At 43.9% G+C, this 22,929-nt stretch overlaps 2 long non-coding RNA genes across 2 annotated transcripts in view; both read right to left on the minus strand.

The window, feature by feature from the left end:
* Positions 1 to 22,929, minus strand: part of LOC128335027 (uncharacterized) — a 173,695-nt gene that overhangs the window by 150,687 nt on the left and 79 nt on the right. The gene's annotated exons all lie outside the window — the stretch shown is intronic.
* Positions 4,941 to 22,905, minus strand: LOC128335031 (uncharacterized). The gene is made up of 3 exons (XR_008311487.1): positions 22,877 to 22,905; positions 5,357 to 5,489; positions 4,941 to 5,247 (listed from the first exon to the last, which is right to left on the minus strand). It is a non-coding gene; the product is annotated as an uncharacterized LOC128335031 (long non-coding RNA).

Genomic DNA, 22,929 nt, shown 5'->3' on the forward strand with positions numbered 1-22,929 from the left:
CCAAATATCACGGAAACCGTATTACAGACGATAGAGCATCCATATGCTGATATGATTGCTGATTTCTCAGATGTTTTTGCAGATACTCCTGGCACTGCCATACATTTCAAAGATAAAATTCAGATGAAGGCAAATGCAATACCTGTACAACGCAATGTGAGGGATGTACCCATAGCATTGCACCAACCACTTAAAGAGGAGCTTTCAAGACTTCAGCATGCTGACATCACAGAACCTGTTGATTCATCAGAATGGGTCTCTCTCATGGTTCTTGTATGAAAGCCAAAAAGTACACTTTGAATGTGCGTAAATTTAAGAGATGTGAACTCCAATGTCAACAGGTTACCCCTGCTAACTTGGTAAAGAAGCACCTTGATGGCATTCAAGGTGGTGATTCTCTTTATTTAGCAGGGGAATAGTAACTGGCCCTATCCACCCCCAGCACAGTACCTCCAGTGACTCTTGCTGGTGTCTATCTTATGTTTCTTTTTAGATTGTGAGCCCTTTGGGGACAGAGCTCCATCTTATTTATTCATTATTTCTCTGTGTAAACCGCCCTGAGCCATTTTTGGAAGGGCGGTATAGAAATTGAATAATTAATAATTAAATATAATAACAACAACAACTACTACTACTACTATTACTACTAAAACATGGTAGTAGATTGTCATCCATTACCCAATATAAATGCAATGTTACTTACTCTGAAAGAGGCCTCTGTGTTCACAACTTTGGACTTGTCTTCAGCCTATCATCAAATTCCTCTGCTCAAAAGTTCTCGCAAATACACAGTCTTATTACTCAGAGGGTCTTTTCATTTCAAAAGACTTCCCTTTGGATTAGCCTCTGCAGCTTCAGTATTTCAAAGAATGATGCATGCAATTTTTGGGACTATGGATGGCATCACTTACTTTCAGGATGACATTTTAGCGTATGGCAAAACCACTGAGGAGCATGATGCCAAACAGACAGTAAGAAAGCTCCAACACAGATTTACTATCTCTGCAGAGAAATGTCAGTTTTGCACATACTTGGGACACATGATATCTCAGTGTAGTGTACATCACAAAACAGACTGGATGAAAGCTATTTGGGAAGCGCAAGAGCCACACAAGGATGCACTTCATTCATTTTTAGGGCTCTGTGAGTATTACTCTAAATTTGACAGACAGTTTGCTTCAAAAGTTGCTCCATTGCATCTTCTTTTGAAAAAGAATGTAGCATTTCACTAGGATGCATCCTGCAAGGCTAGTTTTCAGACTATCAAATTGGCCATTGCTGAAAGCCATGCTCTCACTTCTTTTGAAACCAGCAGGCACACTGTTGTAACCACTGATGCCTCTAAATATGGTTTGGGTGTTGTCTTGACCCAGCAAAAAGGGGGATAAGTAAACAGTTGCCTTTGCTTTCAGAGTACTTACTGTATCAGAGAAGATGTATTCTGTCATTGAAAAAAAGAAGCTCTAGCATGTTTCTGGGCTGTGAAGCACTTCAGGACTGCAGAAAATTCACTTTACAGTCAAACCATAAACCCTTATCTGCTTTATTTACTACTCAGGGGTCAAGTTGAGTGACCCTAAGAACAACCAAATGGATCAACAGACTTAAGGACTTTGATTTCCAGATGGGATATCTGCCGGTCTTTGGAATACAACTGCAGTTTGTTTATCTTGACTTCCACTTCAAAAGGTAAGAGGAGATCCCAGAAGAAGAGGTCGAAGGAGTAGTAATTGTGCAAGTAGCTTCATCCACTCAGGGAGTGATCATGTCTTCTGTGTGGAAAGCGTCCCTCAGTGCTGATCAATTGCTTACTGAATTTAAACCTTACATAATTAATGGAAGGCCATGCAAAAGCAAAGTACGGGAATATCTTCAACCATACATGCATGTAGCGAGTGAGCTCCCTTCTCAATGAGTGGTGCTGAGGACTAATCATTTCGTGGTGCCAACCTCCTTACAAGTAAAAGTGATCAAAATTGACCACGAAAGCCAACTGGGTATGCGCTTGACTAAAAGGCGAATCAAATAAATTTACTGGTGGCCAGGTCTGGACAAACACTGAAAAAATAATCAGGCACTGTATGGCTTGTACAGTATCTGACAAATCGCAGAAGACTTACAATACCATGCCCTTGACCACTGAGTATCCCAATGGTCCCTGGGGAAAACTTGCTTCAGATATAATCGGGCCTTTTGATAATCAACCCACAAAACAAAGATTTGTTATAGTGATGATGGATTACTATTCCAAGTGGCCAGAGGTTTCATTTGCTGGCAACATTACTACAAACAAAGTGATCAAGTTCATGGCTGCAGTTTTTGCAAGAGAATGTCTTCCTAAAGAACTAGTGACTGACAATGGAATACAGCTTACCTCATTTGAGATGGAATATTTGCATAACCATGGGATAAAACACAAGACTATTTCCTTGTGCTGCCCTTGAGGGAATGGCTTAGTGAAAAAAAATGAACAGATGAGTGAAAGAAAGTTCACCTGGGCATGAACAACAACAACCCTGGAAGGTGGCAATCCATCAAACTCTATTTGCTTATCGAACGACTCCTCATTCTACTACAGGAAAACCACCTTTTGAACTGCTGAGAGGACACAAAATTACCACCTATCTTACCCAATTGCAACAACTGATAGGGCTTTCCATGATGTTAGGATGTAGAGATTCATGATCAAGTAAGGGAGAAGCAATAAAAATACAAGATCAGAAACGGGGTGCCAAACAGCAAACATTTCCATTGTTGGGGAACTTTGAGTACAGCTGCCTTATAAAGTGAGAAAGGGATGTTCCCGATATTCTTGGCCAAAACAAATAATCAAAATCTGAGGGGTTCTATCATATTGGATAATGGAAAAAAATGGAACAGTTCGAGACTTTCAAGCATGCATGAGAAAAGAGGGAAGGGGGGAGGTCTGATCTCAAGAGAGAAACTGAAGAGGATTTTGTTCTTGCTTCCAGTCTGACCTCATGGAAGAGGCTGATGAAAGTTTGTCCCTGTGGAGATCCTGTAGAGAGTGTTGGGGGTGGAGTCAGAAAAGAAAGGGAGGGAAACAAGAAGGAGAAAAATGGAGTTGTTTCTGAATAAAGCTTAGTTAAACGTAAGATTGTTCTGTATTTGTGAGGGAAGCAGTTATAAAACAATTATGGGAGTCAGAAAGTTTGATTTGAAGTGACTGCTGAGTAAATTTTTCTTTCCAATCTGATTACATATTTATCCTGTGATATTGAATATTCTCACACATTAATCTTGTCCCTTTTATTGATGCATGTATTTTATGATAGTTTCTTGATATCTGGGTTTACTGCTTTTTCACTACGTATACTGATTCTGCACATAAACTTATTTTCAAAAAATTTATATGGTAATCCTGCCATTTACTTCTAGTAGTAAGGATCACTTTTGTTGCTCACACTCTATTAAGATCATTATTGAAGAACATTATTCTCAATTGTTTTGATTCTGTCAGAAAGTTCTACAAACAGAATCTGTCTCCGCTAGATATTTAAAAGATGGTAATTTTATATTTTAAAATCCTTGTTGATTTATAATTAAATCTTAGACAATAATGAGCAGGAATCTTCAAAGAAATTACTTTTACTGTTGGTGTCTGGTGAAATGCAACATTAAAGGCCACAGCTACCTTTGGTATGTGAGGCTTTACTCCCCAGCTACAATGCTGTGTGTATCGTATGGTGAGGAAAGAGAACGGAAGAAATAAACCTGCAGAAATTTAGCATCTTAAAAGAACAAATGTTTATAATCGGTTTGAGAGCTCAGTGGATTTGTGAAATTGTTTGGGATTAACAGGCTATTGATAGCTAATAAAACAATATTTAGCTTTGTCTGTGGAACAGCAGTGGAAAAAGGTATGGGCACCTTGTCAAACAGGACCCATTGAGGAAGGATGATGGGTTAAGTGTGGGGGTCGGAGTGGCAGCGTGGGTGCCCATTCTTCAAGGAGAACTTGTCAGTTGTTAGTAAGGCTAATGAAAGGAAGGACGCCAGCATCTGATGGCTGGGGTAGTATTGATGCAAGTTAGCTGACTAATCAGATTGAAAAAGTCCCATGGTATTTATGTCACTTTAATTTGCCTCAAACAATTGAAGACGACAGCACTCTATTAAGGAAAGCTTGATCCAGAACTAAAGCTAAATAAATTAGGGTCTCAGTTTAATCAAATTATCCTTTTACTGGCCTTGGATTAACTCAGAGAGACAGCGTCGGTCTAGGGACTTCTGATTGGTTGGCTAATTTTTAAGAAGCCAATATGAAGAATGAATGATTTTACACACAACTACTACATATAATACTTCAAACAACTCCCTTCTTTTCCTTTTAAAATCTAGAAATAATGCATGTGTAAGGAGAATAGATTTTTTTTGTAAGGAAAGAGGTTTCAATTTTTTTTTGGTATAATTTACTTAAATTAATTCAATTTAGTTGAATTAAATAAGCTTAAAATACAGCTTTCCCCACTTTTGTGAGGAGCTGTTGCTTTTCATTATGTTTGGCATGAGGCAATGGCTATTCATTATAGCAATCTAAAATGTATCCAGACAGCCACAGTCTCAGAATTGTACAATATCATGGTTACACATTTTCTTCTCTTAACAGATAGCTCCTTCACTTTAAATAAAAATCTTGTGATGAAAAATAGAAAAACAAAAATTAGCCATAAGAAATCAACATTAAAACATGTCTACCTTTTGCATGGTAATGCACAGTTCTTTTTACAGTACTATGAAAATCTGTATTGTAAAGAAAATTAATTCATTCCATGCTCAGTAAAGATCCATTCTTATCAGATGTTACAGTAAGACATCACACATCCAGAATTCTCTACTCTAGGTCATTCCCCTGCTTCTTTGTGGCTATATTTTATGTCCCGCTATTTATAAAGGAAAGGCAAAATTTTGGGGCTAAAACCATATTTATTTGCCTTAAAACATGTAGTTCCATTCAGAGGGTACCTACAGTGATTCACAACAAAATACAAACAATTTAATTCAGGTTAATATTTAAGGTGAATAACTATAAACTTTAGCTTGGCAACACAATTTTTTCATTATCTTTTCCAGTGACTACATCTGATGATTAATGTGCCACAGAGAAGGTCCTCTGCAGATAACCTCAGTGGGCAGGCAGACTTCTATGGAGATAGATGTCCTTCAAGTATCCTGGATCCAAACAATTCAAGGCTTTAAAAGTCTTCACCAACACCTTGAATTGACCTTAGAAAGAAATAGCTATAATGGGCTTAACTCCTTGAACCAATAACAGCTTGTTGGGGCCATTTTTGTCAAGACTACAACATTGAGGGGAAAGGGTTGAATACCCTACCTGCATGACACAGTTCTGATCCGGATATAACTTAACACACTGGCCAAATGAGTAGTTTGGTCTTCAGATTGGTGATCAAAAGTAGTACTTTATTCTTACATAAATTGTACAACACCAACCTACCTCATGGGTACTGCAGAGGAATAACACATATAAAATAAATTAGATGTGAAAATGAAAACAAAATCTTAAAACAAAGCAATAAAGTATATCTGTAGATATAAGATGGTATTATTTAAATGGTATTGTATCTGTAGATATAAGATGGCATGGTGTTATTTAAACCATGTGGAATATTGTGGCACAAAGGGAACACTTCGCACAAGCAGAATCACTTAACTATCAGGTAAAGTCCAATTGATCAAAAGGCAGATGATGGAACACTTGTCTTCTAAGGACTCTAAATATCAACAACACCCATCAGCAACCTCAACTTCAGTTTTGCGACTACTGCACGAGCAAGGCAATAAGGACTGTACCCAACACAGGTAAGGAGGAGAGGAGACTGCTGAGGCTAGGGGAAGCTCTTGCAAGAAGGGCTACATCCCTACATCTCCATGACAAAGCGCTCAGTTGAAACCAGTGCGGTGCTGAGTGAGCGATCTGAATGTATACCCCTTCAAGGCTAAACACCAGATGAAGCCAATTAAGGCCCAGCCTGCCTTCAGGGCTACAGATTCAGACGCCTCCCTGGTCAGACTTTGGCTGCTTCTCTGCACAAAACACTTCTCCTTCTTGAGATCATGCTGACACTTCTCCCCTTAGCTAAGCAGGGTCTGCCCTGGTTGCATATGAATGGGAGACTAGAAGTGTGAGCACTGTAAGATATTCCCCTCAGGGGATTGAGCCACTCTGGGAAGAGCAAAAGGTTCCAAGTTCCCTCTCTGGCTTCTTCAAGATAGGGCTGAGAGAGATTCCTGCCTGCAACCTTGGTGAAGTCACTGCCAGTCTGTGAAGACAATACTGAGGTAGATAGACCAATGGTCTGACTCAGTATATGACAGCTTCCTATGTTCCACATAGCTCACCGGACTGCTGCTTGGTCCCAGCTCCTCCCCATCTGAGGAAGGCAACGGTTTCCCAGCAGCCTCCTGCTGTTCCCCACTAGGGAAGCTCTCCATCTGTGGGGCTTCCTCTTCAGCATCCTGTAGCAGGACGTTGGAAGGCTACTCTGGGAAAAGCAGACACAGCTGAGAAGCTGAGCAAGCCCTTCTAAACATCTAGCCTTTTCCCCTTCAAACAAACTAACAGGAAGAGGGGAGTTCTGCAGGGGCTGTTTCTCTTTAAGGGGTAGGTCTTAGTCTCTCTAGCTCTCTGTGTGTTACCTGTTAGGGTTACTTGTTAGGGTTAACATATAACAGGGCTAGGAGTTCTTAGGGTTACCTAAAGGCACTGTTTACTTAGTAGTGGGGGTGGAGTCAGCTAGGGCTGGGCGGGGCCCCACATTCCTTCCTTTGACTCACATCCTGTGTGACAGTTGGAAGCCTATTCTACATATGAGGTGAAGGCCCGAGAGCATAGCGAACAGAACATAGCGAACAGGGATAGCAAACAGGACATAGGAGTTTAGCGGGAAGTGTGCGGGGGAGCCTGGAACAAGCCCCCACGATCACAAGGATCACAAGGAGCCTGGTGGAGAAGACAACGTAAGTACATATCCCTTCCTCGTATCCCTCATATTCTTGGGAAATGTCTGTTTGGACAGTTAAATAGCTGACCATTACAGCTGAGACCTATCCTAGTAAACTATCTAATAAACGGACAATAAGCTCCCTAAATACTGTAAAGAGCCAACTAAAACAGTATGAAGATAGAAGGTCAGCAGGGGAAGGGGCACTTCCCAGTGTATTGCACAGAGTGCCACATGTACGACTATTTGCCCCACGGACAGAAGTCATGGGTGTGTGCTCGGTGCAAGGAGCTCCTGGCTCTCAGGGAACAAATCCGTTCCCTTGAGACCAAGGTGGCGGATCTGGAGAAGCTCAGAGAGACAGAGAGGCATGTGGACGAGACTTTCAGGGATGTGATAGAGGCATCCCACTCCAGGGCTGGTAGCTCCTCTGCTGTCAGGGAGAATGAAGGTCTTGGGCGAGGAGGACATCGGTCTGAGGAAAAGGGAAATGCTCCTTTAGAAGGGACCCCTTCCGTGGATGATGAGCCCATATCCTCTCGCACAGGGGATACTCCTCTGGGGGGTGGGGGCCTCCTTGTAGCTGGTGATTCAATCATTAGAGGGATGGGTTTGTGATCCGAGTGTTGACTGCATGGTGACTTGCCTGCCTGGTGTGAAGGTTGCGGACATTACGCAGCGTCTAGACAGGCTCCTAGGCAGTGCTGGGGAGGAGACAGCTGTCGTGGTGCACGTTGGCACCAACAATGTGGGGAAATGCAGTCGGGAGGTCCTGGAAGCCAAATTTAGGCTGATAGGTAGCATTTTGAAGTCCAGGACCCCCAAGGTAGCATTCTCAGAAATGCTACCTGTTCCACATGCAAGTACAGTGAGACAGGCAGAGCTGAGGGGTTTCAATGCGTGGATGAGATGTTGGTGCCGGGAGGAGGGGTTTAGATTTGTTAGGCACTGGGACACATTTTGGGGCAAGCAAGGCCTGTACAAAAGGGACGGGCTGCACTTGAACCAAGATGGAACCAGACTGCTGGCGCTTAAAATCAAAAAGGTTGCAGGACAGCTTTTAAAATGACACCTGGGGAACAGCCGATGGGAGCTGGGCACTATCCCGTTTGGCAAAAGCCATCCTTTAAAGTGTGAGGCTGCAAAGAATTCAAATAAAACAGAAGGGGACGGAGCAGAACCGCATAAAGAGCAGACGGGAGCCTGTGCCAGCAGGTCAAAGAGTCAAAAGAATAGCATACATCAGGGGAGAGATTCAGTGTATAGGTGCTTGTATGCCAATGCCAGAAGCCTCCGAGCCACGATGGGTGAGCTGGAGTGCTTGGTTGCTAACGCAGAAATAGACATAGTGGGCATAACAGAAACATGGTGGAACAGTGAGAACCGGTGGGAAACTGTTATCCCTGGGTATAAACTCTATAGAAAGGACAGGGAGGGGTGCCTTGGAGGAGGGGTAGCACTGTATGTTAAAGAAGGGATAGAATCTAACAAGCTAGAAAACCTAAGTGGACTGGAGTCCTCCACAGAAACCCTATGGGTGACTATACAAGGCCGGAAAGGAATCGTGCTACTGGGGACGTGCTATCGCCCTCCGGATCAAAATGCCAACAGTGACTGGGAGATGCAGGAGGAAATCAGGGAGGCGTCAAGGAGAGGCAGGGCTGTAATTATGGGTGATTTCAACTACCCACACATAGACTGGGTAAATTCACATTCAAGTCAGGACAAAGAGGTCAAATTTCTAGATACGCTAAATGACTGTGCCTTAGAACAGTTGGTCATGGAACCGACCAGAGAGAAGGCGACCTTGGATCTAATTCTGAGTGACACCCAGGACCTGGTGCGTGATGTCAGTGTCATTGACCCTTTAGGGAACAGTGACCACAGTGCCATCAAATTCAGCATACATGCAGGGAGAGAATCACCAAGGATGTCAAACACAGACATTATGAATTTCAGAAGAGGAAACTTCTCCAAAATGAGGAGTATGGTGAAAAGAAAGCTGAGGGGGGAAATCAAGAGAGTCACTTTGCTCCAGAATGCATGGAGTTTACTCAAAACCACAATACTAGAAGCCCAGTCAGCTTGAATACCCAAAAGGAGGAAAGGTTTCACTAAGTCCAGGAGGATGCCAGCGTGGCTAACGGGTACCGTCAAAGAAGCCATAAAAGGGAAGAAGACTTCCTTCCAAAATTGGAAGGCCTGTCCAAATGAAGAGAACATAAAGGAACACAAACTCTGGCAAAAGAAATGAAAGGTGACAATAAGGGAGGCAAAAAGAGAGTTTGAGGAACATTTAGCCAAAAGTATCAAGGGGAATAACAAAAACTTCTTTAAGTACATCAGAAGCAGGAAACCTGCCAGGGAGGTGGTTGGGCCATTAGACAATGAGGGAGTGAAAGGGATTATTAAGGAGGTTATGGAGGTTGCAGAGAAACTGAATGAATTCTTTGCATCTGTCTTCATGGCAGAGGATACTGAGCATATGCCTGTTCCTGAACCAGGCTTTTTAGGGATGGAGGCTAGAGAGCTGAGTCAGATAGAAGTGACAAGGGATGATGTTCTAAACTGTCTGGAAAAACTGAAAGCTAACAAATCACCAGGGCCGGATGGCATCCATCCAAGAGTCCTCAAAGAAATCAAATGTGAAATTGCCGACCTCGTTGCTAAAATATTTAACTTATCCCTGAAATCGGGCTCTGTACCAGAGGACTGGAGAGTAGCAAATGTAACACCGATTTTCAAAAAGGGATCCAGGGGCGATCGGGAAATTACAGGCCGGTTAGCCTAACGTCCGTTCCGGGCAAATTGATGGAAAGCATCCTCAAGGATAAAATTGTAAAGCACCTAGAAGAACAGGCCCTGCTGGGAGTGAGCAAGCATGGCTTCCGCAAAGGTAAATCTTGCCTCACCAACCTTTTGGACTTCTTTGAGAGTGTCAACGAGTGTGTGGATCAAGGTGATCCAGTTGACATAGCAATCCACATATGTACTTGTCCCCTTATCCCATGACCGCTAAGTTTCCTCAGGAGTCTTTGATGAGGAACTTTGTCAAAAGCTTTTTGGAAGTCCAGGTAGACTAACTGGTTGAAAGACAGGAAACAGAGGGTAGGTATAAATGGAGAGTTTTCACAATGGAGGGAAGTAAGAAGTGGGGTCCCCCAGGGATCTGTACTGGGACCGGTGCTTTTTAATTTATTCATAAATGATCTAGAAGCAGGGGTAAGCAGCAATGTGGCCAAATTTGCATATGATACCAAACTCTTCCGAGTAGTGAAATCCGAAATGGATTGTGAGCAGCTCCAAAAGGATCTCTCCAAACTGGGGGAGTGGGCAACAAAATGGCAAATGCGGTTCAATGTTAGCAAGTGTAAAGTGATGCACATTGGGACAAAAAACCCCAACTTCAAGTATACGCTGATAGGATCCAAGCTGTCGGTGACGGACCAGGAGAGGGATCTTGGGGTTGTGGTTGACAGCTCGTTGAAAGTGTCTATTCAATGTGCAGCAGCTGTGAAAAAGGCCAATTCCATGCTAGGGATCATTAGAAAGGGGATTGAAAATAAAACGGCTAACATTATAATGCACTTATACAAAACTATGGTGTGACCACACTTGGAGTACTGCGTACAGTTCTGGTCACCACATCTTAAAAAGGACATTGTTGAACTGGAGAAGGTACAGAAGAGGGCAACCAAGATGATCAGGGGCCTAGAGCACCTTTCTTATGAGGCAAGACTACAACACCTGGGGCTTTTTAGTTTAGAAAAAAGACATCTGTGGGGAGACATGATAGAGGTCTATAAAATCATGCATGGCATGGTGAAAGTGGAGAGAGACTCTTTTCCCTCTCACACAACACTAGAACCAGGGGTCACTCCATGAAATTGATTGCCAGGAGGTCTAGGACCAACAAACGGAAGTACTTTTTCACACAACGCGTGATCCACTTGTGGAAATCTCTGCCACAGGATGTGGTGACAGCCAACAATCTGGATGGCTTTAAGAGGGGTTTGGATGTCTTCATGGAGGAGAGGTCTATCAATGGCTACTAGTCAGGGGGCTGTGGGCCACCTCCAGCCTCAAGGGCAGGGTGCCTCTGAGTACCAGTTGCAGGGGAGTAAAGGCAGGAGAGAGGGCACGCCCTCAACTCCTGTCTGTGGCTTCCAGCGGCATCTGGTGGGCCAATGTGTGAAACAGGATGCTGGACTAGATGGGCTGTGGGCCTGATCCAGCAGGGCTGTTCTTATGTTCTTATTATGATATCAGGGGGCTGTGGGTCAGGCAGTTCCCCCTCAGAATCTTCTGAATAGGACCGCTGCCTGACAGCAGGGGCTGGTGGCTGGAAGAAACCCAGCGGTCTTCCTGGAAACCTTTTGGGCCAAAAAGGAGATGGGGGTGGGGTGGGGGGCCAGTGAGATTCCAAGTCTTTCTGGAGCTGGGCAGATTTGTACCCTTGAAATAAAAGGTGGGAAATTAGGTGCTCTATGTTTTATCTGCAGTCACTTTCCAATGGGTTTACTTCTGTGGCAGACTCGTGTTTTTGCTGAATATCCTGCCACATTGATCCATTTCCTATTAGGGAAATAGCTACAGGCAGCACTTGCCAGCTCTCCTCATGCCAGGAAATCTAAGTCTCCTCATAGCATTAACTGTATACCATCCACACCCCACTCTACAGTGCCTTTCAAATCTCCATTCATAAAACAAAACTTTGCCCCACCAGGTCCTTCTTCCTCATTCAGATAATACCACATTTCCCCTTTTCACCGCCTCCCTAGGAGTTCCCGCATGGGGCCATGCCCCACGCATGAGATGCCCTTCCTTGAGACTCCACCCTGACTTGTGTCCTGTATTCATCCAAAATAATGTTGGCAACCCTACTCTTGTACCTATCTCACCTTTTGCCTCCAGACCGACCCTATTTCTAGGCCTGATCTGTGCAGTATGCTTGGCTGCACTGATAGATTGTTCCTCTGAGATCAGACCTCCTTTCGACTTTTCCTAGCTCCCTAACCCTCAAGTGGCACTCAGGCCTTCACACCTGCATTCTGCCTTCTCACCTGCCCTGGAGCAACGTCCAAAAACACCACCAAGGAAGTGAGGCATACTAACCCCTGCTCCTAAGTCTCTTGCTCCCCTCTCTTCCTGCTCCCCTTTAAAGCCTAAATCTGATCTCTAAGTCCGTTTCTTTGATCAGCCTTGTGTGGATTTAATTTGGATCTCAAGCCATAACGCCTTTTCGTGCTTCAATTTAGCACTATTAATATTGTTAGCCTGGTTAACTTTGTTAGTTGATATTGTGTTGCTTGCTAATCAAGATTTTTTTTTTTGCCCCTAAACGCTAAATAAACCTGATTGCTTTGACTTCAACTCTGTCAGTCATTTCCAAGACCTAAGCTTTGTACAAATATATTCTGAAATGGACTGCTCACTTTAAGATTCACTGGTTCCCTATACAAGTCCAAAAGTCAGTCAGTGGTTGTTTGCCAATACCCAGAGCGGTACCATGAACTATAGTTTCCAGTGAATGAGCAAGTTTTGTTGCAATGAAAGTGAAGTTTTCAACACAGAGCAGACACACCTATTTTCATAGATATGGGGAATTAACAGGGGGAGAATAGGGGGATGAGGCACTTGGAATGAACAGAATCTAAGAGAAAGCAACTCCTTTCAGTCACTCAACAGGGCAAGGTGTCTAACATCAACCCCTAAGGAGCACCTAGTCACATCTGTGACTGCTTCAACATATATGCAGCCACAGGAAGCCAACGCAGACAGGAGCACAGATATTCTCCACCCACAGTGTCACGTGCAGAACACCAGTGAGGCTTGATGAATTCTTGATGGCTCTTGGAGATTTTCCTGTTACTAGAAATTGTGATTTTGGCCCTAGTGAACCTCTGGAATGGAGAAGAAAAACAGGTTGCTCACCTGTAACTTTTGATCTGGTAGGGTTCCGTTGATATCCATTAGAATGGGTTCTGCGCCTGCGCGGAAGCCTCTCGGTGTCGAGTTTACACAGCTCCTTTCAGGCGCCTGTGCCCCGCCCCACGTGACCACGTGGCTATTTAAGGCAGGAGAAGTCGCAGGCAGCTTCAGTTCCTTGGAGACCGCCGTAGAGATCACTCGGTTTCTACGGCTCCTTCGTGTTTTCCTTGGCAAAAAATATATATATTGTACTCTACTGGACTTTGACTACGGACTGTTCTCTGACTAAGTAATTCTAACTCCACTAACGTGACGAAAGATCGGACGGCTTTTTTGGATTGACCTCGGACCGTGAGTAAAATGGATACCCTAAAGGCAGTAAAAACTTCAAGCGCTGCACTAAATGCAACGTGAAGCTGCCCTCACAAGACTGCCACAACCTCTGTTTGCTCTGTTTAGGAGAGGCTCACATGACGAGTGCCTGCTCCATTTGTAAATCGTTCTCCAAACAGACAAGGAGAAATAGGGAACTCCGCCTTCGGGCGTCTTTGTACGAAGATGTACTATCGGTTCCCTCTTCAGCGCCTAAATCACCGCAAGCACATGGCTCGAAGGACCTGAGATCACCTCAGTCTAAAACTTCGGAGCCCGACGATAAGGCCCCTAAGCCCTCAAAAAGGCCAGGCGAAAAGATGGCGGCCCCGACTCCTCCCGCCAAAAAGAAAAAGAAGTGACATGGGTCGAAGTCGACTCCGTCTCCGAGATCAGCCCAAGATATTGAGCTACCGTCGACATCAAAAACGCTCCAAGCCGATGTGAGTCCTTCGATGCCGGGCTCGATGAGTGATACTCGCCCTATACTGTTAGAATCGATATTGACTGAAGAACCTCTCCCGATGTCGATGGATTTAGAGAAAACAACGGCGACAACTTCCTCGATACCGACAGCTTTGATACCGACCATCACGGCATCGACAAGTTGTAAGGAGCCGGCATCGACAGCGATACTCACTTCGATATCGACGACTTCGACATCGCCAGCACTCCGGTCAACATCGATGTCGACATCAGTCGCAAAGGAACTGAAGCTGCCTGCGACTTCTCCTGCCTTAAATAGCCACATGGTCACGTGGGGCGGGGCGCAGGCGCCTGAAAGGAGCTGTGTAAACTCGACACCGAGAGGCTTCCGCACAGGCGCAGAACCCATTCTAATGGATTCAACGGACACTGTACCAGATCCTGGTAAACTCTTGGGGAAGCTATATCAGTTGTGAGGCTGATATAGCTTCCCCAACACCATCGGAATCTGATTGGAATTGACCCAATATTGTCCAATATGCCTATATTTTGTCCGACATGCCAAGTTACCCCTGCTAACTTGGTAAAGAGGCACCTTTTAATGTGGTGATTCTCTTTATTTAGCAGGGGGAGAGTAACTGGCCCTATCCACCCCCAGCACAGTACCTCCAGTGACTGTTGCTCGTGTCTATCTTATGTTTTGTTTTAGATTGTGAGCCCTTTGGGGACAGGGATCTATCTTATTTATTTATTATTTCTCTATGTAAGCCGCCCTGAGCCATTTCTGGAAGGGCAGCATAGAAATCAAATAAATAATAATAAAAATAATATTGGGGGGACCCATCTCCTGAGATAGATTTTAAGGACTACATCTCTGAAAACAGGGGTGGGGGAGCAAAGATAACCCATGAAGGATCCACTGGGTGCTTCATGGGAGGTTACCTTTGCACCCTCCCCCTGGTTTTGGGAGTGTACTTCCTAAAAACCAACCCACAGTCAGCTTGAAGAGAAAGTCTCTCCAAGCAACTGCCAGTCTGGTTTTGTTTCAATATTCCTATCAGTAGAAGAAAGATTTCCAATAGAACAACAAGAATTTTAGTCAAATTTTTTACTATCGTGGCTCCCTGTTGTCATATCAGAAATCTTTCTGATAATGCCCACAGTGGGCATATTGATCTGATATTCCTATTGGACTGATAGGATTGCATAGCCCTAGAATTGGAGCTAAATCCACTCTTCAGATGGATACATCTCATTTGAATGAGACAAGAATGAAGGTTGGAATGATGTTGAAGGAAACCTTGTGACAAATCTGATTGTAATGGGAATAGAGAGTTCACTTAACAGCCTATTCTATGGCAATGATAGCAGTAAACAGATTTTAGTTTTCTGCCATCATTGCATCTGGTCTGTGTTGGCCAGCAAAGTTTTTCTGGGTTGTTCAGAACTGAACGCAGGTTGGCCCACAGGACAGCTTAGTGGCCTTCTTGTGGGCTACTGTGGCCAATGCTCATATGTGTTCCCACTTGCACTCTGTACATAGCTGAAGGGCTATGGAAGATGTGCCTTCAATGCTTCCTTATTTGTTCTGCTTGAACATTTAGACTCCTTGGAGAACTGTGGCCAACCACATTTTCCTTCAATCCTTGCCCATTATAACTAATTAAGTCAGTTAAGAGGCAGCCTTGGAGAATGGGTACTTATTTATTTATTTGAAATTTTTATACCCCGCCCCTCCAGTGCAATACTGCTCGGGGTGGCTTACAACAATAAGATAGACACAGACACAAGTAATAAAATTATTTTTTTAAAAAAAGGTCAGATTAAAAACAATTATTAGGTTCAAATTAAAACTGAAAATAATAAAAAGCAATAATGAGAATAGTGAGCCTTGGAGAATGGGTAATGAGAATAGTGAATACGTTTTTTATGGGAGGGATATAGGATTATCAACAGTCCCTTATTAGCAAGGACATCCCTTGTTTCAGCCCTTATGGGATGCCATTTGTCCCTTATTTTCAGTTAATAGGAAGAACCTATGGCTCAAATCAAACCAGTTATTTTCGTTAATAATGAAATAAATGTGAGTACCATGAGCACTATTCAAAGTCGAAGCAAACAAACAAACAAGCACTGAAGGTTTGGTTTGGTTTTTTTGTCTTTTGCCTGATTCTAGGGCATATTCACTTACCTTGTATTTTATTTCTCATGAACTTTGGAAAGATTATTTCTAGGGGTTACAGTTCTTGACTGCTTATATCAGCTGAAGCTTCGAGATGGAAGGGGGTGTTCTCTTGTTTAAAAAGGTTGAAAAGCCCTCTCCTAGAGATTCAGGTAGTGGTTGTGAGCAAGGAATGTTTATGCAGAGCTTCGCTGTTCTCCTTACCTGGGGAAAACAGTTCTGGTCACTATCATCTACATACCCATGCCACATAGAGACTTAACAACTATGCTCTAGTACTACTAATATGCTCTAACTACAGCTAGTCCAAAACATAGCAAGTAGGCTGCTGTCGGGATGGAGTCAATGCAGTGATGGTGTGACTCCCCTGCTGTACCTCATTCATTGGCTCCTGATTCATTTCCAAGCCTTGTGCAGTCAGCAAAAACCTTTCTCTTTAGACAGATATTTGCCACATACTGAGCCATTTTTAGCCCTTTGCTGATAAGGCTCATTCTATACTCATGTCAGGATATCGTCTTTTGAACTGTCCTGAACTGTGTTTATGTTGTCATATGACAAGGGAAGCTGTGCTTGTTATTTCTCTGCCAAGCAACTCCCTCAGGCCCTGGGGTTAGAACCAGGAAGCTAGCCATCCTCTTTTGTATTGTTTTCAGAAACCCCCTGCCGCTGATACTGCTCATTATAAGTTGTGACTGTTTCAGATGTCTTTCTGTCCTTATCATGGAAGTCTCCCCAGGGGCAGATTAAGCCTTTTGTTGCCCTTCTCTGAGGGTGGGGGCGGCTACAGCAGCTGCAGGGAGATGCCAAGGGCAAAAGTTCCCCCTTTTACCTTTAACAAAACACGGCTGCTTGGTGGAATGGGGGTGGCAAGAGCTCCTTCCCGCTCCCCTTCCTGCTCCCAAATGACTGCATGTGCCAGTCTGCATCCTGTTTGGGGCCTTTCTCTGCACGGATCGGGGTGGATGACATCATTACAAACTACACCATTGAGGTGCTTATGTGTCACTCACCACAACTGTACCAAATTTGGTTCAAATCGGTCCACAAGCTAGCCCACTTGTTCCTCAAATGTTTACATACCCACTGTCTTGAATCCGGGTGGAGGACATTATCACAGACTACGTCATTCAGGTGTCCCTATGTGTCCCTAATGCTGTAGCAAATTTGGGTCAAATCGGTTAGGCAGTTCACAAGTTACCCCACTTTCACCTCAAAACTTTATGCATCCACCATCTTGAATCAGGGTGGATGACATTATCACAAATGATGCCACTGAGGTGTCCCTATGTGACCCTACAACTGTACCCAATTTGGTTCATATTGGTCCAGGTGTTGCAAAGTTGATGGGGGATGGACACACGGAATCCCAGGTGATCTCATAAGCCTACTGGAAAGTAGGCTAAAAAAAAAAAAGAGTGAAAGGCATCCTATGAAAATCTAATCCTTTAATTGCAGATGCACCATTGTCAAATCATATTTAATTTTGCTCCTTTTAAAAAAAATTAATTGCTCTAGAAGGCTAACACCATGGGCCAGATATTTAGTCAAAAGAGACACAAAGTGTCAAGACACTAATCACTTCAGTATAATAGCACTGGTTTATTAAAGCACTAGTCACAATAAATAAGTGATAGTACAAAAATAATAGCTACATAATTGAAAACTAAACAAGTATACACTTAAGGAGTATATGAACTGCAAAGCTAATAAAACAATCTTAATAAGCAACCCTTAATATGGCATATGATACATACATAGGAACATAGGAAGCTGCCATATACTGAGTCAGACCATTGGGCTATCTAACTCAGCATTGTCTACACAGACTGTAGCTTCTCCAAGGTTGCAGGCAGGAATCTCGCTCAGCTGATTTGGAAAAACAGACTTGGGAAGAACTAACATCGGGTTTAAGCGACAGAACCTCCTTTCGAGGTCCCAGAAAGAAACCTTCAAGGAAACGGGACGGAACGGGTGCCCTCATACTAGGGAACTGGAATGTTCCCCTCCTCGTAATCAGGTTAGTAAACCTGTATGTCATTTATGCAATGCTCCTGCATAGGAATAGGGAGGGAAGACGGGACCAAGAGGTTCACGCAGATGAGACAGTAAATCTCTTCTGGAAAAGTTTGTATGGTTATGTGCAAAAAGACAAGAGTATCTCTTCCAAACAGCAATGGGACAAATTGTGGAAATGGATGTCGGATGTAAACCCCCCCCACCACCGATTACCTGATGTGCCTTGAAATCCCCCACCCCCAAGTTACAGTACTACCTGCATATACTTCACAACCTTGTGGGTTTCCAAATCCTTGTGTGTAAATCTTTGTAGATATATGATGTACAAACAACCACTATGTATATAATTGTGCTTTGGCAATGTACTGTATGCTTTGGTAGTTTGTTGGTTCAATAAAAAAATCTTGTCCTATTTTAAAAAAATAAATCTTGTCCTATCTTGGAGATGCCAGGGAGGGAACTTGAAACCTTCTGCTCTTCCCAGAGCGGCTCAATCCCCTGAGGGGAATATCTTACAGTGCTCACACTTCTAGTCTCCCTTTCTATTCTCCCTTTCATATGCAACTAGGGTGGAACCTGCTTAGCTATGGGGACAAGTCATGCTTGCTACCACAAGACCAGCTCTCCTCTCCTCACAGGTAATGCATGAAAAATGGAGAGATGAACCCACAACATATTTGAATACATGACAGTGCCAAGCAATATTCAACATCAAAAAATAAGAATGGCAAATACTATTAAATAGAATTTTTCTATAAACATAAATCTATTCCTATGCTGCTTTCCTTACTTGCCTCCCTACCCAACCTCCTGCCATTTACTGAAAAACAAGAAGTTCTGGTAAATCTGCCGATTTCCCTTTCACTATAATCTTAATAGATAATTACCAACTTCACAAGTTAGCGCACTTGCACCTCAAATGTTTAAACATCTGCCATTTTGAATTGGGGTGGTATAGTCCGAACATCAGGCTTAGCTTAGATCTGTATCGGGGACAGTCAGACCCTCACCTAAGGTGGATACTACCAGGCCTGTTCATAGAACAGGATATTTCTTGAGCAGCTCTGAACTTTGAACTTTTGTCTCTTAGAATGGGGTGCTAATGCTGAAAGAGAGGCTTTCTCTGGGATGGGAACAGGAACAACGTGACTGTGTTGCTTTCACAAAAATGTTGACAGAGAAACATTTGAAACTATGATCAAGATACTGTACCACACTTAAGACTATTTGGGCCAAAACACTGCAATAATCATGCTAATCAATGGCGTAGTGGTTAGAGTGCTGCTTCCAACAAGACCAGCCTCAAGGTGAGCCTCCAGCTTGATAATATGTTCCACTCCCTCTCTATGACTCACCACCACTCTCCCAACCTTCTTCCTTTTCTTACAAGTTGTTCTTAGTAGTTTTTATGTATTTGTTATTGCTAACCATTAAGGCAACACGCATACACACCACCTGCCAGCTGTTATTTCTCTGTTAAAGCGTCTGTTAGTTAAGTAAACATTTAAAAGACAGCTTGTTGTCCATGCAGGGGTGTAGCTATAATTGAGCAAAAGCGTTCAAAGAACACGGGCTGCTACGCCCCTGTGTCCATGTCTCTCTCATGTCTATGCCAAGAAATTACTATATCTCACTAAAGGACCAGAAAGAGTTCCCAGGGGGTAGTGTTCAGTTCCTTTGGCTCTGAGGTGCTTTAGCGCATATGCAGAGTGGAAGGTGACTGAGAACCCAACATATTTTCCTAGCTGACATCCTGAGTTACTCAACGATACTACTTAGGAGCTACTCTAAAAAGGACTACTAATTTTCAGGAAGACTCATTCTAGTAAGTTTAGCCAGGATGTGAGAGGAAGGCTACGTGAGTTTTGGGCAGTAGAAAAATATGTTCAATAAAAATAAATAAATAAATGAATAAACAAACGTGTTCTCTATTCCGTTTTGAAAGTCCTCAAATACATTTATTCACTTTTAAGAAATACAGTTGTCCCTCAAGTACCACAGTTTTGAGTATCTGCGATTGTGAAAATGAGACCTCCCTTGCCAGCCGCAACTTGGGTATCCACGAATATTGCAGGTTTTCATTGGCATGAGAGACAGGAAAATTTGTGGAGAGTTAGAGCACATTGGAGAGGTGTGGAGGAGTGTTGCAGAGCTATTTGGAGGCGTTTCTGAGGTCTTTTGGAGGCTTTGGAGTGGGAGAGGCAGAGGTGGGAGCAGCAGGAATTGGGGGCTGTAGATCAGGAGTGTAGCTGTAATTGAGCAGAGGGGTTCATATAACCCAGGCCCCCCAGCTCCACCCTCCCTATCTTCTTAATTATCTCCCTCACTCTGAGGGGCCACTGGGGAGAGGGGTGAACACAGCCCCCCCTCCCCTTGCTACGCCCCTGCTGTAGATGTTGGGGACGGGAGGGGGGCTTCTGTGTCCTAACCGCTTCCGTGTCTTTTGAACTGCTTGCTGCATGGGTTGGGGAGATGTCTTAAACCTCCCCCAAGCTACCCCTCCCCCTCCCCCTCCCCCACAGCTCCCTTCCTCCCACCACATCCCTCCTACCCCTCTTCCTTAGCATCGTGACCATCTGCATGGCTGTCAGGTAGGAAAAGTTTCTTTCTCGTGTTCTGCTGACTCCTGGTGATTTTAAAGCTCATTGGAGAGGTTTTGGATGACTCTTGGCAACTCTTGCTGACTCATGGTGACCCTTGATGACTGGTGATTTTAAAGTGCATTGGAGAGGGTTTGGAGAGTTTCAGGGACTTCTAAGGGGCTCAATCTGCTCATCCCTGTTGAGTTTTGGTGATTTTAGGATGCGTGTTTTTAAAGCATTTTTCCTTTTGTGTGTGCGTGATTTCACTGTCAGGGTTCCCCTACCCACCCCCTTCCCATTGACTGTAAGGCCTTGCTGACCATGAATTTGCCAACAGAGAGGTTTTCGTGAAACAGAACCCTCGCAGTTGGCGATGGGACAACTGTACATTGTTTTCATTAGTAACTTTTTGGTCTTACCTGTAGCTGTTCCCTTCTTACACCACAAGGTGGCACTATTTACTTACAACATAGGAAGCTGCCTTCTACTGAGTCAGGCCCCTGGCCCATCTAGCTCAGTACTGTCTCTACACAGACTGGCAGGGGCTTACCCCAGGCAGGAGTCTCTCTCAGCCCTATCTTGGAGATACCACGGAAGGAACTTGGAACTTACTGCATGCAAGCATGCAGATGCTCTTCCCACAGCAGACCCATCCCCTAAGGCAGGCCTGCTCAACGTAGGCCCCCCAGCTGTTTTTGGACTGCAAGTCCCATAATCCCCAGCCACAGTGACCAGGGATTATGGGAGTTGTAGGCCAACATCTGCAGGAGAGCTGAAGTAGAGTAGCCCTGCCCTAAGGAGAATATTTTACATGAAGTCCACACATGTAGTCTCCCATTCAGACACTCGTTTTTATCTTGTTGTAAACCGCCCAGAGATGCAAGTTTTGGGTGGTATAAAAATATGTAAAATAAATAATAAAATAAAATAATAATTCAAATGGAACCAGGGCGGACCCTGCTTAGATTAAAGATTCTGATATTTCTCAAAAGTCCACTTACTCATTATTTTGCAGTTTCTGGAGAAAACAAAAACAAGGAAGAGAGAGGGTTCATAGGAAGATGCCTTATACCAAGTCAGGCCATTGATATATCTAGCTTAGTATTGTCTACACAGACTGGCATAATCTTCTCCAAGGTTATAGACAGGAGTCTCTGGACTCCTGGAACTAAACTTGGAACTTTCCACTCTTCCAAGAACGGCCCCGTTCACATCTTACAGTGCTCATGCCTCCCATTCAAATGCAAGCCAGGGCAGACCCTGCTTAGCAGAGAGGACAATTCATGCTTAGCGGACAATTCATGCTTCCTACCACAAGACCAACCGTCTTCCTTATGGTATGCCATCCCCAAGCTACTGAAGGAATTGGAGAATGATTTAATTCTTATTGAGAGTTGTAAAACCATTACCAGCACTAGCTCATTCATAGAATACTGGTAATATATTAAATAAAAATAGTCTTTGTGCATTTAAAAACATGTCACCTAATAGCACAGTGGGGAAGTAACTTCCCTAGGGCACAAGAGGTTGCTGGTTCAAATCCCAGAAACACCTATATTGGGCAGCAGCAATATAGGAAGAAGATGCTGAAAGGCATCACCTCACACTGCGTGGGAGAAGGCAATGGTAACCCCCTTCTGTATTCTACCAATAACAACCACAGGGCTCTGTGGGCACCAGGAGTCCACCGATTTGACAGCACTTTACCTTTATGCCTATAAAGAGATTTCTTTTAACCAGGAGATCACCTTTAAAAAACAAACACCTCAAATAGACACGAATCCTAGAAACATAACTATGTTAACTATTGACCTTTCTGCTACACAGGACAACTGTATCCGCGAAGTATTCTCCTATGAAACAACAAGGCCTTTGGGCTTCGTTTTCTTTTGGGAAACGAAGGCACCACGTGCATTCATTAAAGTATTTGCAGCAGAGCCCAGCCTGCCTGCCTTACAGCAACTAAGTGAGAAGGGGGGAGAAAACCACTCCATTCTAGCTCGCTGTATCCATTCATCAACATCACGCAAGGCAACGCCGCCGCGGTTCGATAAGGAACTTCAGAAATTACCATCCTCCGCCTGCTTTCTCAGAAGAAAACCTAACTGTATTCAGTGGGATCATTCGCAAGGTAAGGAAGGATGCATATAAGAGGACGGCAACCTAATCATTCATAACGAGCAGGCATGGCCAGATGACTGTCACTGGAGACTCGTCACACCTCGTCTTAGGGCGCAGCCACCTGCGGCAAACCTTCCCCGGAGAAATTCCCTTTGCAGGTGTAGTATCACTTCACCCTATCCATCAGCGAGTCACACACTGTAGGGTTTTCTGACAAGCTAATAAGTTATTCTCCCCTTCCACAGACCCTACACCACCTTCCTCGCAGGCTTTATGCATCACTCGCTTGTAAATAGGGTCCCTTTGGCCT

This window comes from Hemicordylus capensis, chromosome 1 (assembly GCF_027244095.1).
Source record: "Hemicordylus capensis ecotype Gifberg chromosome 1, rHemCap1.1.pri, whole genome shotgun sequence".
NCBI lineage: Eukaryota > Metazoa > Chordata > Lepidosauria > Squamata > Cordylidae > Hemicordylus > Hemicordylus capensis.